The following is a 14,576-nucleotide window of genomic DNA, read 5'->3' as shown; positions in this document are numbered from 1 at the left end:
CAAACACAGAAAGGGTACAACTCACACTAGGGTGGTTGGCTCCTTAAAAAATGTGAACAACTCTTTTTCCAGTATGGTGGTTTGAAATAACCACAGTAGCTTCCTGCACTGTGGTTCTTATTCGGCTAATTTTCAGACTTAGAAGCTTGAAGTTAGACATCTGTCACTGATAGTTGCAGCTGGTCAGGAACTTTTTGATTAAATGGTTTTTCATTGGAAAATGCCAATATGACAAAAACTGGAAAATTTCACAGGAAGAGGTCAGAAACTTTCTCAGGTCCAGGATGGAATTTGTGGTCAAAATGAACAAGCATACTAGAATACTAGCCAATAGCCTTGTGGTCAAGGCACTCACCTATGCTAAAGGAGACCCAGCTTCAAATCCCTATTGTACCTGATTCAGAGGTGGGACTTCAACACAGGTCTCCCACATCCCAGCTGAGTGCCTTAAACACCAAGCTATTTACTATTCTTAGGGCTCATGTTTTTCATGAACATTTTCACTCAAAATTCACTCAATGTAGCCCTTCTGAAAAATCAAGGCACTTATTTAGCTGCCTGAGTTATGGATTAGGAGACTAATTAGTGCAAATTGTGGTGTTAGTTTTGTGATGTGGAAGCTAGCAAGTGAACTGAGACCATTAACTCATACACAATGGTGCTATAAATAGTATTTACGTAGGCTGCCAAACACCCACTTGTTGATAATTTTTGGTAACTACTAATGGGTCAGATTTGAATCAGTGATGTAGAGGTGATAGACTCTGTATCCCATCCCTTATTTCAGACAGTTTAAGTTATTTAAAGTAAGGTAATTACTTTGGGATCTATTTCAGTGCTCCATTACACTAGTTTTTATTCTGTTGCCACTTCATTAATTTCAATAGAGTGACCTTGGTGTCAAACATTTGTAATGAAGTGGAGAATCAGGCCCACAGACTATAATGAGGAGCTAGAAAACACCTTGCTATAGTCTAAAATATTGGAAATGTCATCGTTACATTTCAAGGGTCTGATCCTGCAATCTTCAATCACCCAAATACTACTTATTCAAGCCTCTAGACCCATTGGCTTCAGCTTCAGCCTGGGGCCTCATGAGTTCTCACAAACTAGGCTGGGTTGTATTTGGCTTGGATGGAGAAAATGCTAGGGTTCTATTGGAACTAGAATTAGTGATTTATCAGGTGAACCATGTCCTTCAGAACCAACACCTCCACTTGGTGCAGTGGGCCAAAATGCAATTGGCGATACCATCTTTAAGATGGGACATACAACCAAGCTGCTGCTTCTACTTTACTTACCACTTTGGATCTCCTCTCAAACATTCCTCCCCAGCACCCATTCGTCTCTCTGCAGGGATCCTTTCTGAGCAGGCTCTGAAACAACCTTTCCCTTTCTCAACCTCCAGCACAGATCTCCCCTGTGAGCATATTGCTTACTCTACCCCCACCAAGACCCCCTCTTGTATTCTTCACTAAGAATCTATCAACCCAGTTTTCCTGCCCATTGGTTTCTACCGTTAACACCTTTTTCCTTTTAAATATTTTTCTTTTTTTAAAGAAAAAGAAAGCTATAATAAAAAATTAAATGAAACCACAAAACCCCATTAGGGTAACACTCAGTCTGACCTAGATCTACGGAATCAAAGAAAATTCAGAGCTAATGATGAATCTGCTTTGTTCAGCTACCAGTCATGTCTAAGTATCACAACTCATGGGGCACCAGTCCGTAAGTGCCTTTCTGCAGCAACAGAACAAAATTATTGTTGGCTTATCAGCAGAGGCCACTGAGTTAGTTTTCCTAAATAGTGATGGAGTTTTAACATTTAGAAATATAGACTCTGGAGAAAATTTGCCTCATGGTTATAACAACTTTAAAATAGGTCAAGATCTAGACTGAAATATTCATGTCCTATTAACTGAAAGTGAAGCCAACCGGATTTATCACAAAACCTGAATGGAAATGTATGTTTATAACCCACTGGACTGAGAATTTGCAAAGATGAAAGTGAGAATTTTACCATCAGTTTATTGGTCCTTTAACAATGATGTTAACAACTGAAACCAAGGTTCCCCCCCCCAAGTTTATAGGGAAGGATGAAGACAAGTCAACAAATGGTCTTAATGTTAGTCCCTAAAGTAGGAGATATATGGAATTAAAATAAAAATTCCTCCAATTATTACTTTGGGATAGCTTTGAAAATATATACAAAAACTAGCAGTTAATAGTGTGCAAATAGCAATAACCCTCCAAAAATGTTTTTCCTCTTTTCCACACACCCAAATGATCTCTTCCCATCCTCAATGTGTTATCTGTTTTAATTAGGTTAGATTCCACTTGGGTCAGGAACTTATTATGTCTGTAAACTGCCAACAGCACCTCTGTTACTATATAAATAGGTTCTATTCTAATAAAATCACAGGAAATAAAGCCATGTATAAGACCTCAATATTACTTTAGTAATTAAGAATGTGCAAATTGATTACACCAGTACTTAACCCTTAGAATGCTGGCATCAGTTGACCGGCAGTTGGAAGAAACTTTCTGAAGATGGAGATTTTGTTCCCCACGAACAAAGGGCACAATTCTTCCACGTCTTAGTATAATTAGAAGCAGCACCTAACTTGACTCCATTATTTCATAATGAGCAAGAGAATGTACTGTGTAAAACCTATCAACTGCCAGCTGATAAGTACATATTACTAGATTTTATTGTCATATTTCTTCATATTCACTAATGGCAATTTTCTCAGTAAGACTCAGCTTTTGCTACATCAGTCCACAAGAGTTAATCCTCTCCAGAAAATAACTGCCTCTTATACATGCTGCATCTAATACATGATTTTAAGAACAGTCTATTAGCACAATCCACTAGTCTGGCACAGAGTAGCATGATGATGTAATACTACTGATGGAATCAGAATTTATGCAACCTTTTCTGAAGACATTGTTTTTATAACTGTGAGTTTTCTAAGTGTAGACTATGTAACTGTAAAGTCTTCTTCTGTTCTTCTGTCATGAAGTAATTGTTCTTCTAATCCAAAATTGTCTATCAACATAGTGAATCTCGGTTTCTTTCCATCTGCAGACAAGGCTGATTGGAGCTCATAAAGAATCACTTTGGGTGATGCTGCTCCATTTGGCTGTTAAAGGCTGCAACTCTGACAAATTATTATTGGATTTGTACACCTTGACCAGTTTGAATCTTTGAAGTAGCTCTCCTTTCTCTTGAGTCTGCTTCGCCAGCCTTATCTTCTCCTCCAGCAGATTTTGTTGAATAATGGGAACAGCATGGGAAGAATTCTGAATACACAGAGATGTGTCTCGTGTAAAAGACTTTTCAAATGTGTACTTTTAGCACAGTTTTTCTTCAGGCTTTCACAGCCATCTTGTAATCTGGGACAGAGTCTCTTTGTCAACAGAGACTCTTCTTTAAAAATAGTGTAATCCTTTTCTTCAGCATCTTTTCCAAGGCACTTTGCTACAGTGAAATGAATTCCGCCACAGCAGAATTAGATGAACATCTAGCTTTCCTTAATTGCTCCCTATATGTTGTGTTCATTGGCTGTTTCCTTGATATAGTGCTCCAAAGAGCTGGTGTCTCACAGTCCTTTGGAGTCCTCTGCATTTATGTCAATTTGTCTAACAAGGGTGTTTCCATCTTGAGAATGAAAAGCTAATTTACTTGGAATCCTCAGGTGCAGGCTGGTCACTATATAAGTATTTATATATATAAAAGTGTAGATTGCCAGGGTGATAGAATAAATGACCTGTTAGGTCCATTTCCAGTTTCTGTGTTTCATAGAATCATAGAATCAGAGGTCTGTAAGGAACCTCGATAGGTCTTCTAGTCTAGTGTCCTGCACTCATGGCAGGACTAAGTATTATCTAAACCATCCCTGACAGGTGTTTGTTTAACCTGCTCATAAAAATCTCCAGTGATGGAAATTCCACAACCTCCCTAGGCAATTTATTCCAGTGCTTACGCACCCTGACAGGAAATTTTTCCTAATGTACAATCTAAACAGCCCTTGCTACAATTTAAGCTCAATGCTTCTTGTTCTACCCTCAGACGTTAAAGAGAACAATTTTTCTCCATCCTCCTTGTAACAAGCTTTTATGTACTTGAAAACTGTTATCATTCCTCCCCTCAGTATTTTCTCTTCTCCAGACTGAACAAACCTAATTTTTTCAATCTTCCCTCATAGGTCATGTTTTCTAGACTTTTAATTATTTTTGTTGCTGTTCTCAGGACTTTCTCCAATTTGTCCACATCTTTCCTGAAATGTGGTGCACAGAACTGGACAAAACACTCCAGCTGAGGCATAATGAGCAGAAGAATTACTTCTTGTGTCTTGCTTACAACATTCCTGCTAATAAATCCCAGAATGATGTTTTCTTTTTTCTTTTTTGCAAGTGTTACACTGTTGACTGATATTTAGCTTGTGATCCACTGTAACACACAGAACTCTTTCCTTCATTTCCCATTTTGTATGTGTGCAACGGATTGTTCCTTCCTAGGTGGAGTACTTTGCATTTGTCCTTATTGAATTTCATTCTGTTTACTTCAGACCATTTATCCAGTTTGTCCAGATCATTTTAATCCTATCCTCCAAAGTGCTTGCAACCCCTCCCATCTTGGTATCATCCTCAAACTTTATATGTGTACTCTCTATGCCATTATCTAAATTATTGATGAAGATATTGACCAGAACCAGACCCAGAACTGATCCCAGTGGGACCCCACTTGATATACCCTTCCTGCTTAACTGTGAACCACTGATAACTACTCTATTCTATGAGATGGGGAAGATTTAATGGGTGGAAACGCAAGGGAATAAAGATTGAGCCAGAATTGAACCAGTCCCCAACACGGTATTATTGGACATGCTGCCTTTCAGCTGAGATGTAAAACTGACTTTCTGACCATTTATGGTCATTATAATTCAATGGCACTTTTTGCCAGAGTAGTGTTGTTAGCACTTGTGTCCTGACTAAAATCCACTTTAGGTAATGAACACTCTACCTACTTATATGTCTCTGCAGATTCAACTGGATACACTACACAGCTGCCCCCATCTTGTTCCAAACTGTTACGTAGCAATGATGTATGACATCAGGGCTCCAGGCTGCTACCCGAATTCATCTGTCTTCAATGGGAACAACATGATGGCAAGAGTGGGCCCTTAAAAAGCTACCACATTCCAATCTTGAGGTGGTTGCATTTCAGTAGTTGGTGAAACGTCCATAATATGTGAGTATGCTCATATATAGAGAGAGACTGATCTGGCTCTTAAGAAATTTAATTGTAATACTCTTATTGACCTCAAGTGGAGCATGAATTTATCATGCAATTTCTATACTGACATAAATAGCAGCAAATATTGAGATAAAAGCACTATTTCAAATGTAGGAAGAGGCAGTCTTCACAAATGTAGATATGTTCTAATTATCACTAGACTGGTCAGTAACACTGGAAAATAAGTAACTACAACAAGAATAACATATTTTCAACATTCCTTAACCAACAAAAATGTTATCATTATTCTGAAATACAATATTGCTATTCCTCTTTCCTTTCAGGGAAATTGTAATTTTCGTTTGTCTCTTCCATAGTACTTCAATATTATGGTGATGAGCATTGTAGTGATTATAGGAGGGATGGGCATCACTGCCTATTTTTAAGGTTGCCCGACACTTCCCATTACAAGACCCTCTTTTCAGTTGCTTATAACTTGCCAGGTATAATTGTTTGGGCTGAAATTTTCCTTGCTGGGGGTCTATCTCAGGCTTAAATATTTTGGAAAATTTCAGCCAAAACAGTTCAGCTTTTTCCGAGAATAAGGAAAAATAAATTGTGCTGCCCACGTTAACAATTCTGGTGACCTTTTCTTTGAGAAGCTCTAGTGTCCCCATGCTTTGGAGCAGAGACTTGAAATTTGGCAGAGAGAGGCCTTTGTGTCAGGGATGTGCCTTTTGCCTCCCCATGAAAAGGAGCCAAATATGACAAAATTATAAGCCTTTGGAAAATCACAGTTCACAGATGTTTAATAGAGAATTCTTAGATTTCTTAGTTAGATTAGCTAACTTCCCTGAGGAGTCCATCTGCCCTGGGCATGCTCCAGCCCTGAGATAAGCAGGACTTTCCCTGCAATTGAAGCTTGGGCTTCTGGAGGCTGATCCATGTCCAGGCACCAGCAGTGCGACCAGGGAGACTCTCTTGTGCTCTCAGTGACCCCCTGCTGGGCTCAGGCAACTGTAGGGAAGGAAGTTGCCTGATTTCAATGCAGAGGGGACAAAAGCCAGATATGTAGGCAGAAGGATGGGAGCGGGGAATAGATTGGAACAAGGAGCCTAGGATGAAGCAGAAACTGGCTGGTCAAGGAAACTAGAATTGGGGCTGGAAGCCAGAGGCAGAAGACTAGAACAGGGAGTGGTGGGGTAAAGGGAGTGGAGAAGACTGTGATTTGCTGTGCAATGGACTGGGACTGGGAGCCAGGGATGGCCACAAGGCAGGAGGAAAAGAGAGCCAGTCGATGGCGAGGAAGACTGAGATAACATGAGAAGCCCAGGGGCTGGGAAAGGACAAAAGACTGAGACCTGTTGGGAAAGGAGACTGGGACTGAGAATACAGAGGACAGGGAGAAGGTGATGAGGGGGAAGAGGAGACAGATCTGACAAGGAGCCAGTGTCCAGGGGAAGAACCAGGACTGGTTAGGCAAAGAGACTGGGACAAGAAGCCAGGGAGCCGGGGACATTGTGTTTGGATGATGAGCATGTGGAGGTAGATTGGGACTGGGAGCCAGTGGGTATGGGTTATGTAGGGGTTGTGGAAACTGGAGGTCAGGGTCAGAGTGAGAGACAGATTGGATGAGGAATTGTGGGGGGTGGGGAACTGGAAGGGCAAGGAGACTGGGAGTGGGATTGGGAAACCTGGGACTGTGATGTGGAGTCCAAAAGGGTAAGATTAGGACTTACTTGGCAATGAGATTGGAAGTGGGATGGGAAGCCTTAAGTATGGAGACTGGTGCTGGGATTAGGAGCCAGTGTGATGAAGAGACAGAACAAGGGCACATTGTAGGGGACAGAGTAGAAGAGAGTCACACTTTGGGGGAATGGTCAGAAGAGCTTATGTCAGCTAGAGCACATTCACCTCCAGAGCCTGGAATGAAACTCTGGATTCCCGAGACTCAGCATTCTCTGCTGTCAGCAAATAACTATGAAACACACTGGCAAACTGTCCCATCTCCCCCAGTGGTGCTACTACTGTTGCTATCAGTTACGCCATTAGCTCAAGTAGAAGAGGTTTATGTGCTGAACATAAAGGTTCCAACCTTGCTGATGCCCCATGTGGGTGTCATTATGATGCCACATGAGGGAAAAATAGTATGTGATCATGTAATTAAAGAGTAACCTATATGCATGTCAGAATTGCTGGACAAACAGCTAAGACAGGAGCAGATGCAGGCTGGAACAGTTGTTGGCTAGCATGGAAACAGGCACAGGATTATGTTGGAACAGAAGCAGGAGCAACGGTGGCTAGAGCTGGAGAAGAAGCAAGGGGCAGGGACTGGAGCAGGAGCATGGTCACTCAGTTGAAACTACTAATAATGGGAGTACTCCCAGCCAGCTAGTGATATTGAGCAGACGAGAGAGTACAAATTGGAGGATTGGGCCAAAAGAAACCTGATGAGGTTCAATAAGGATAAGTGCAGGGTCCTACACTTAGGACGGAAGAACCCAATGCACAGCTACAGACTAGGGACCGAATGGCTAGGCAGCAGTTCTGCGGAAAAGGACCTAGGGGTTACAGTGGACGAGAAGCTGGATATGAGTCAGCAGTGTGCCCTTGTTGCCAAGAAGGCCAATGGCATTTTGGGATGTATAAGTAGGGGCATAGCGAGCAGATCGAGGGACGTGATCATTCCCCTCTATTCGACATTGGTGAGGCCTCATCTGGAGTACTGTGTCCAGTTTTGGGCCCCACACTACAAGAAGGATGTGGATAAATTGGAGAGAGTCCAGCGAAGGGCAACAGGAATGATTAGGGGTCTGGAACACATGACTTATGAGGAGAGGCTGAGGGAACTGGGATTGTTTAGTCTGCAGAAGAGAAGAATGAGGGGGGATTTGATAGCTGCTTTCAACTACCTGAGAGGTGGTTCCAGAGAGGATGGTTCTAGACTATTCTCAGTGGTAGAAGAGGACAGGACAAGGAGTAATGGTCTCAAGTTGCAGTGGGGGAGGTTTAGGTTGGATATTAGGAAAAACTTTTTCACTAGGAGGGTGGTGAAACACTGGAATGCGTTACCTAGGGAGGTGGCAGAATCTCCTTCCTTGGAAGTTTTTAAGGTCAGGCTTGACAAAGCCCTGGCTGGGATGATTTGATTGGGGATTGGTCGTGCTTTGAGCAGGGGGTTGGACTAGATGACCTCCTGAGGTCCCTTCCAACCCTGATATTCTATGATTCTATGATTCTACTTCCCCTAGGAGCCTATATACCTGCCTTGGGATCACCTGGGTGGGTCCTTGTCTCTGGATTGGCTGAATCCTGGTTGAATGGCATGGGGCCTTCAACAGACCTGCCGGTAATTGCTTCTGCTAACTCATCAGACTCTCTGACTCTGGGATGAATCAGCAGGTTTAGGTAGGTTCAGGCTCACAGGTAACTCAGGCTTAGGCAGGCTCAGAGGTAACTCAGGGATGAGTCATCACAATGTCCAAGGGGGCCAAATTAAAGTTGTACAGGCAACCTTAACTCTGGCATTTCCTAACTTTTGAGAGCTTGACTTTTCAATCTTAATGATGTTCTTTTAATGTATGTTTTTTATATATGTATGTAGAGTAAATCAAAAGAATGACACCCTAAATTGATGGTGAAATGGCAGGGTCTTTCACTAGAAACTCATTTGTTTGGAAAATATTATGCATAATAGCTTATTTTCACATGTTAACTATGCTTCTGTAAAACATCTTACTTGGCAATGGAAGAGATAAATTAACTCAGTCAGTAAATCAACAAAAGTTATTTTCTTTCAATACTATTCTTATGCTGCTGGATGGCTATCACCATGTGATTATGAGTTTAATTAATCATAAGGACACCTGGAGCTTGTGTGTGGGCATTTCTGATGTACTTACATCTATTAAACAAACACAGTTATTAAAAGAAACCCATCTAAGTTAAAGTCTGAATGCTTGGGGAGATTTATATTTTATTACACTCCACTGCATACACATACACACACAATACACCCAGCAACAACAAAACCTGGCAGTAGTTCAATCAAAACCCATCTAAAATCACTGTTGTGTTTTGCCATCTACCAGAAAGAAAAGCTCAGCATGGGGAGAGCACCTGTTTGACAAGTTTTAGCCTGCAGCAGGTTGACAGCTAAGAGAGTTTTCATAAATGTGTCTGTGTGTGTGTACATGTATATATGTACATAAAGCTGGATGGGAGAAGGGTATATTTTAATGAAAATGTGACACTGAATGACAGCACTGCTGCTAGAGAAAATCACTCCCCAGCAAGCTTCCATTCAAAATCTGTAGCTTTGTTTACAACAAAATGCTTAGGAAATGAGACAGTATCATGATCAAATCTCTCTCCTCCCTCCCCATACACATTCACTGTACAAAGGTAACAATTCTTTAATGAGTTATTATGTACTGCATAACTCTCTGTAAAACAGTTAAGTATGGAAGGATGAGGGATCAAAAGCAGGATTTTTGTGGCTGGCTGAATTGAGTTAATTTGTTCCCTTTTGAATGTTTGTTTTTTAAACGCTGCTGGGTGTATTTTTCTAATTAAGTGTTATGGCAACTACAAAACTAGTACAGGAAAGAGTTCTGTGGGGAAATGTTTTTTATTCATTTCAAAAGTGAAACCCCAAAACTCCTTGATATCCTGAACCAAGGATTTTTGGAATATCTACCTTATTGCCTGGAAAAGTTGTGTAGTCAATAACTCCTTTAGTAGCTCAGCAAATGCTGATTTATGAGGCAATTCAAATTAAAGTGGGTTGAAGTGACTTTCTAGAAGATGTATAAAAGATTTCCCAGCTACATTGCTGAACTGTTTATATGAAAAAGCATAACAGAATAGCAAGACCAAGGCAGCATCAGGAAACCACACCTACCCCCACAGGATGCTAGGAGAAAGGGACTAAAACTTCTCTGCTGTCACTGTCTCCATTGTGTGTTGTCTGGCACTGTCTACACCAGGAGATGCTGGGCGAGATATTTTAAAACCCTTTTCTGTCATTATGATGCAGTGCCATCCATTTTCACCCACTCCAAAGGATCCTGGGAGAGGTTTAAAAGCTGTTTGTGGCCGTATTCGTCACCCCTTTAAGCAAGTGTTTTTGCTTTTCCTGAATATTTTGTCTTTATTACTTGTTACCATTAATTGACTCTTTTCCCCTTTGAACTTTATAGAATGTTGAAGCTAAATATTTTAGAAGTGTACCTCTACTCTGAAAAGTAAAAATCTAGAAGTGTTTTAAAAGGTTCCCCTTTATTATCTCCCAAGGACTTCTGGGTCAAATCTGCTCAATTTACAAAAACAACAGTCGTTTTCCTAACTGTCTGCCCTGCAAGCTCCACCTGGATTCTGAAAATCACCTGTGTTCATTTTCTTGATCTCTACACATTTCCAGCAATACATATTCCACAAACAGAACTTGTTCCCTGAACCTGTAAGAATTATTGTGTGGACTTATCCTTGTGGCTACACATAAATAGGTGCTGGAACAATGTTTATAGTGGGGGTGCTGAAAGCCATTGAACAAAACTGCAAACTCTGTAAATGATAGAATCTGCTTCAAACCAGGGGATGCTGCCGCACCCCCAGCACTCCTATTTCCAGCACATATGTATAGATCCAATGAGTTCACTGGGAGAAAACTTATGCAGTTCTCCTTGAAGAATCAGTCCCCAAAGGGGCTTGGGTATTTGAAAATCCCTGGAATAACATTGTGCTCAACAAAGCCTGAGTTAAGTGCCCAGTCTCCCTGTACAATGCGTAAGATGAGATAAGTGCCTAAGAAAGCAATTCACAAAAGCCAGTATGCTAGGCAGGGAACTGCCTAAACTAGCTAATGGGAGATATTGATGAGAGTGGTGGGTCCCATGCACCTCTTAGGAAGTTTGGCATCTTAAGTCCAGACTGCAGGGAGATGTCTTTCTCTATTTTTGTTCCATACCCAGGAACACCTGTCTTGGAGTCAGGTGGCTTAGGCACCCAAGATATTTATTGTGGGAAATGCCTCACTCCACACATGGCAGTGGTGCCCACCTTCTTTTTGCCCAGTGGTTACAGTGCTTGTCTGGGATGTGGGAGAAGCAGGTTCAATTCCTACCTCAGCCTGAGGGAGAGAAAAGATTTGAAGAGGGATCTCCCACCCCTTTCAAGAGGGCACTCTAACCACTGAGCTATGGGCTAATCTAACAGGGGACCTACCTCAATGTCTCCAGTTGAAACTATTCAAATGTTAATAAACACTTGTCATTAGGCCAGTAAAAGAGTGAGTGACTGTACAGCCTGGTTAGGGCACCTGCCTAGAAAATGAAAGTCCCAAGGTCCGTACCCTGCTCCAATTACTCTTTACTTATGCAACGTGGAACAGCTTTAACAGGAGACACTGAGGCAATCCCACATCAGACTATCCAATAGTTCAGAATTATAGCACTCTCCTGAGAGGTAGGAGACACCTGTTCAAATCCTTTCTGCCCCCTGGAGTGGGGGGTAATTGAACCCAGGTTCTCCCACATCCAGGCAAGTGTTCTAACCACTGGGCTAAAAGTTATATGGGGTCCATTCACTGCTGAGGCACCTCCTTCTGTCTGTTCTAGGGATTAGCTCATTCCAGGTCTAACACCTCCTTCTGCTTCTTGCTTAATCTTAAATACAAATTTTCCTGTATTTATCTTAAACCACTCAGATTTGCAGGGGAAAAAAGTGGCTTTATGTTGTGAGAAGAATTTTCTTTTGTAGGCCTGGTCTACACTAGAAAATTAGGTCAGTTTAGCTCCATTCCTCAAGGGTGTGAAAAATCCAGGTGGTGTTAAGCCACCCCTGTGTAGTGAGTGCTTGGTCAACGGAAGAATTCTTCTGTTGATGTATTTCAGAGTAACAGCCGTGTTAGTCTGTATTGAAGTGAACTGTAGCTCACGAAAGCTTATGCTCAAATAAATTGGTTAGTCTCTAAGGTGCCACAAGTACTCCTTTTCTTTCTGTTGATATAGTGACTGCCTCTCAGGGAGCTAGATTATCTATGCCAATGGGAGAAACCTCCCCTCAGCGTAAGTAGTGTCTACACTGAAGCACAACAGTTGCACCTCCAGCATTTTATGTGTAGACAAGCCCTTAGAAGTTAGATAGTTCATTATTGACTATTCAAAAATCTCTCCACTATCACAACTTCAGAGGGAAGAAGTTTGATCAAAATTTTTATAATTCCATTATTTGATTGGTTATATTAGCCCTGTATTTGAATGAAATAGGGGAGGGTTTGGGGTTGGTGTTTTGTTTTTTGTAATTGTGTGATCCAGAAAATAGCATTTGTATATATAAATAGGGTCATAGTAGTCAAAGCTCTCGAAAGATTGAATTACTAACAGAATATTTTGAGGAAATCTTTCATTTATGGTCCAGAAACATTGGATATTTGAGTAATCTTGTCTAATTTTACTAGAATTCAATTAATATAAAAAGCAAATGTGACTGCTTGCTACAGATGCCTTCTATAAAAGTTTTGTTACCTAGACAACAATTTTGTTTTCATATTGCCAGAGGCCTAATTTGTGGCCTATTACATTTTTTGACTCTAAACAGCAGTTTGGACTTTGCTCACAATTTTTAAAACTATGAGCAGAGCAGTGACAATCACTCAAGGGGACTGTTTTGATTTTGTAGATTTTAATGGCATAGCAAAATCTAATTTTACATGATTTTTTTTAAAAAGCAGGTTTGGCTCAACTGTAGCATTAAAGTTTATTTTGGCTCATAAAAGTTAAATATTAGGCTCAGCATCTTGTACATTTTGACTTATGCTTAAAAACTATTTTAGAAGTAAATATTTGGAATTAAGTATCCAACTTCCCAATTTTAAAAAAGATTAAGTACACACAGCCTTAACACATAGCTAACAGAGTGTTAGGAATCATTAGAAAAAGGGATAGATAAGACAGAAAATATATTGCCTCTATATGAATTCAAGGTATGCCCAAATCTTGAATACTCTGCCTAAGCCTCAGCATGCACACTTCTATTTTTAGTGCGCTAGCTGGAGCCCTGCTAGCACAAACCTGTCTACCTGTGGTTGGAGGCTTATGCCCAGCTACAGTGTAGACATGCTGCTGCCCTCAAAGAAGATACAGGGCACGTCAGCATTGCCACACTCATTTCTAATCAAGTTAGATACTACTCAGAGCAGAACTCTTTACTAGCAAGCATTTAAGTTAACTCACCTAATGTGTTTAAGAATACAGCAGAAGAGATGCAGTCTTTCATAAAGTACCCCACCCACTCCAAGTTAGTGGTTGGGAGATACTACACAATTGCTCAGCCAAAAGGGCTTTACACGTTATAAGCAATTGGTACTCTGAAACAGCCACCTGGTTCTACATTTCTGGAAAGGCTGTATTAGTTCAATATAGGGGAAAACTAAAGCTATACTGACATACTAACCCATGTCTCTCCCAAGAATGGCACTGCCACCCTATTATGCCTTGAATTTGTAGTTAACATTTACAAGTCCAGCTAGGTATGTGAAGAAACATTAAGTTACAATTAAGAAGCCAAGGACTCCATATCCCCCCCTGAACACAAAAGCCATCCAAAGTGGATGTAGTCAGATTAAAAGCATTCTTCAAGCTCAGACAGAAAGCTCGGTACAGTGCAGATATGGCTGCTGTGCAGTTGTTCACAACGGAGTTGAGGAATAGAGAATGTCACTTGGTAGAATTGAAATGGCTAAGAATGTTGCTACATGCAGAGGAGTAGTGCCAACTTGTTTTTGACATGGGAAACTGATGTGGCAATATCTGAGAAGTCAGCCGAGACAGCAGTTCTAGCTTCCAAAAAAAGCTTGTACTAGTTCCTTTGGCCCCACTTTGCTTACTGGAGTGCACCCAAGTGCTCCTTTGCCCTTTCCCCTTGGTGGAACTTAAGTCTTGAATTCCTCCCTGTCCACCCAGTTTTGTTTTGGCACAGAGTGTCAGACAGCCTAGACTCCATGGAGCTGTCCAAGCTTTCAAATAGATTTAAATAAATGTGTATATAAGAAGACACCTGCATGTAGTTCCTATTGTTAGCACTTAGGCTGACAGCACTCCATTTTAGTGAAATGAAGTGTTGTGTCTACACTGATAGTTGTAGAGTCAGCATTACACTAGTTTGACACCAACTAAATTAACATTAATGATATGAAAGGCAAGCACAAGTTCATTTATTTATAGCAAAGGTCTTGGGTTACAAGAGGTCAGTCCTTGCCATCTTTAAGAGATATGGGATAAGTTATTGCATACATGTGCATTATAATTTAGCAGCAAGTCATTCATAAAAACATTTC

The 14,576-nt window shown here is 40.9% G+C and overlaps 1 pseudogene; it reads right to left on the bottom strand.

The window, feature by feature from the left end:
- Positions 1-2,981: 2,981 nt before the first annotated feature.
- LOC102934902 lies at positions 2,982-3,661 on the bottom strand (annotated as a pseudogene).
- Between the last annotated feature and the right edge of the window lie 10,915 nt (positions 3,662-14,576).

The sequence above is a fragment of the Chelonia mydas genome, chromosome 6 (genome assembly GCF_015237465.2).
Source record: "Chelonia mydas isolate rCheMyd1 chromosome 6, rCheMyd1.pri.v2, whole genome shotgun sequence".
Lineage (NCBI taxonomy): Eukaryota > Metazoa > Chordata > Testudines > Cheloniidae > Chelonia > Chelonia mydas.
Note: the sequence above shows the minus strand (reverse complement) of the source record. Positions and strands in the feature narration are given on the sequence as shown.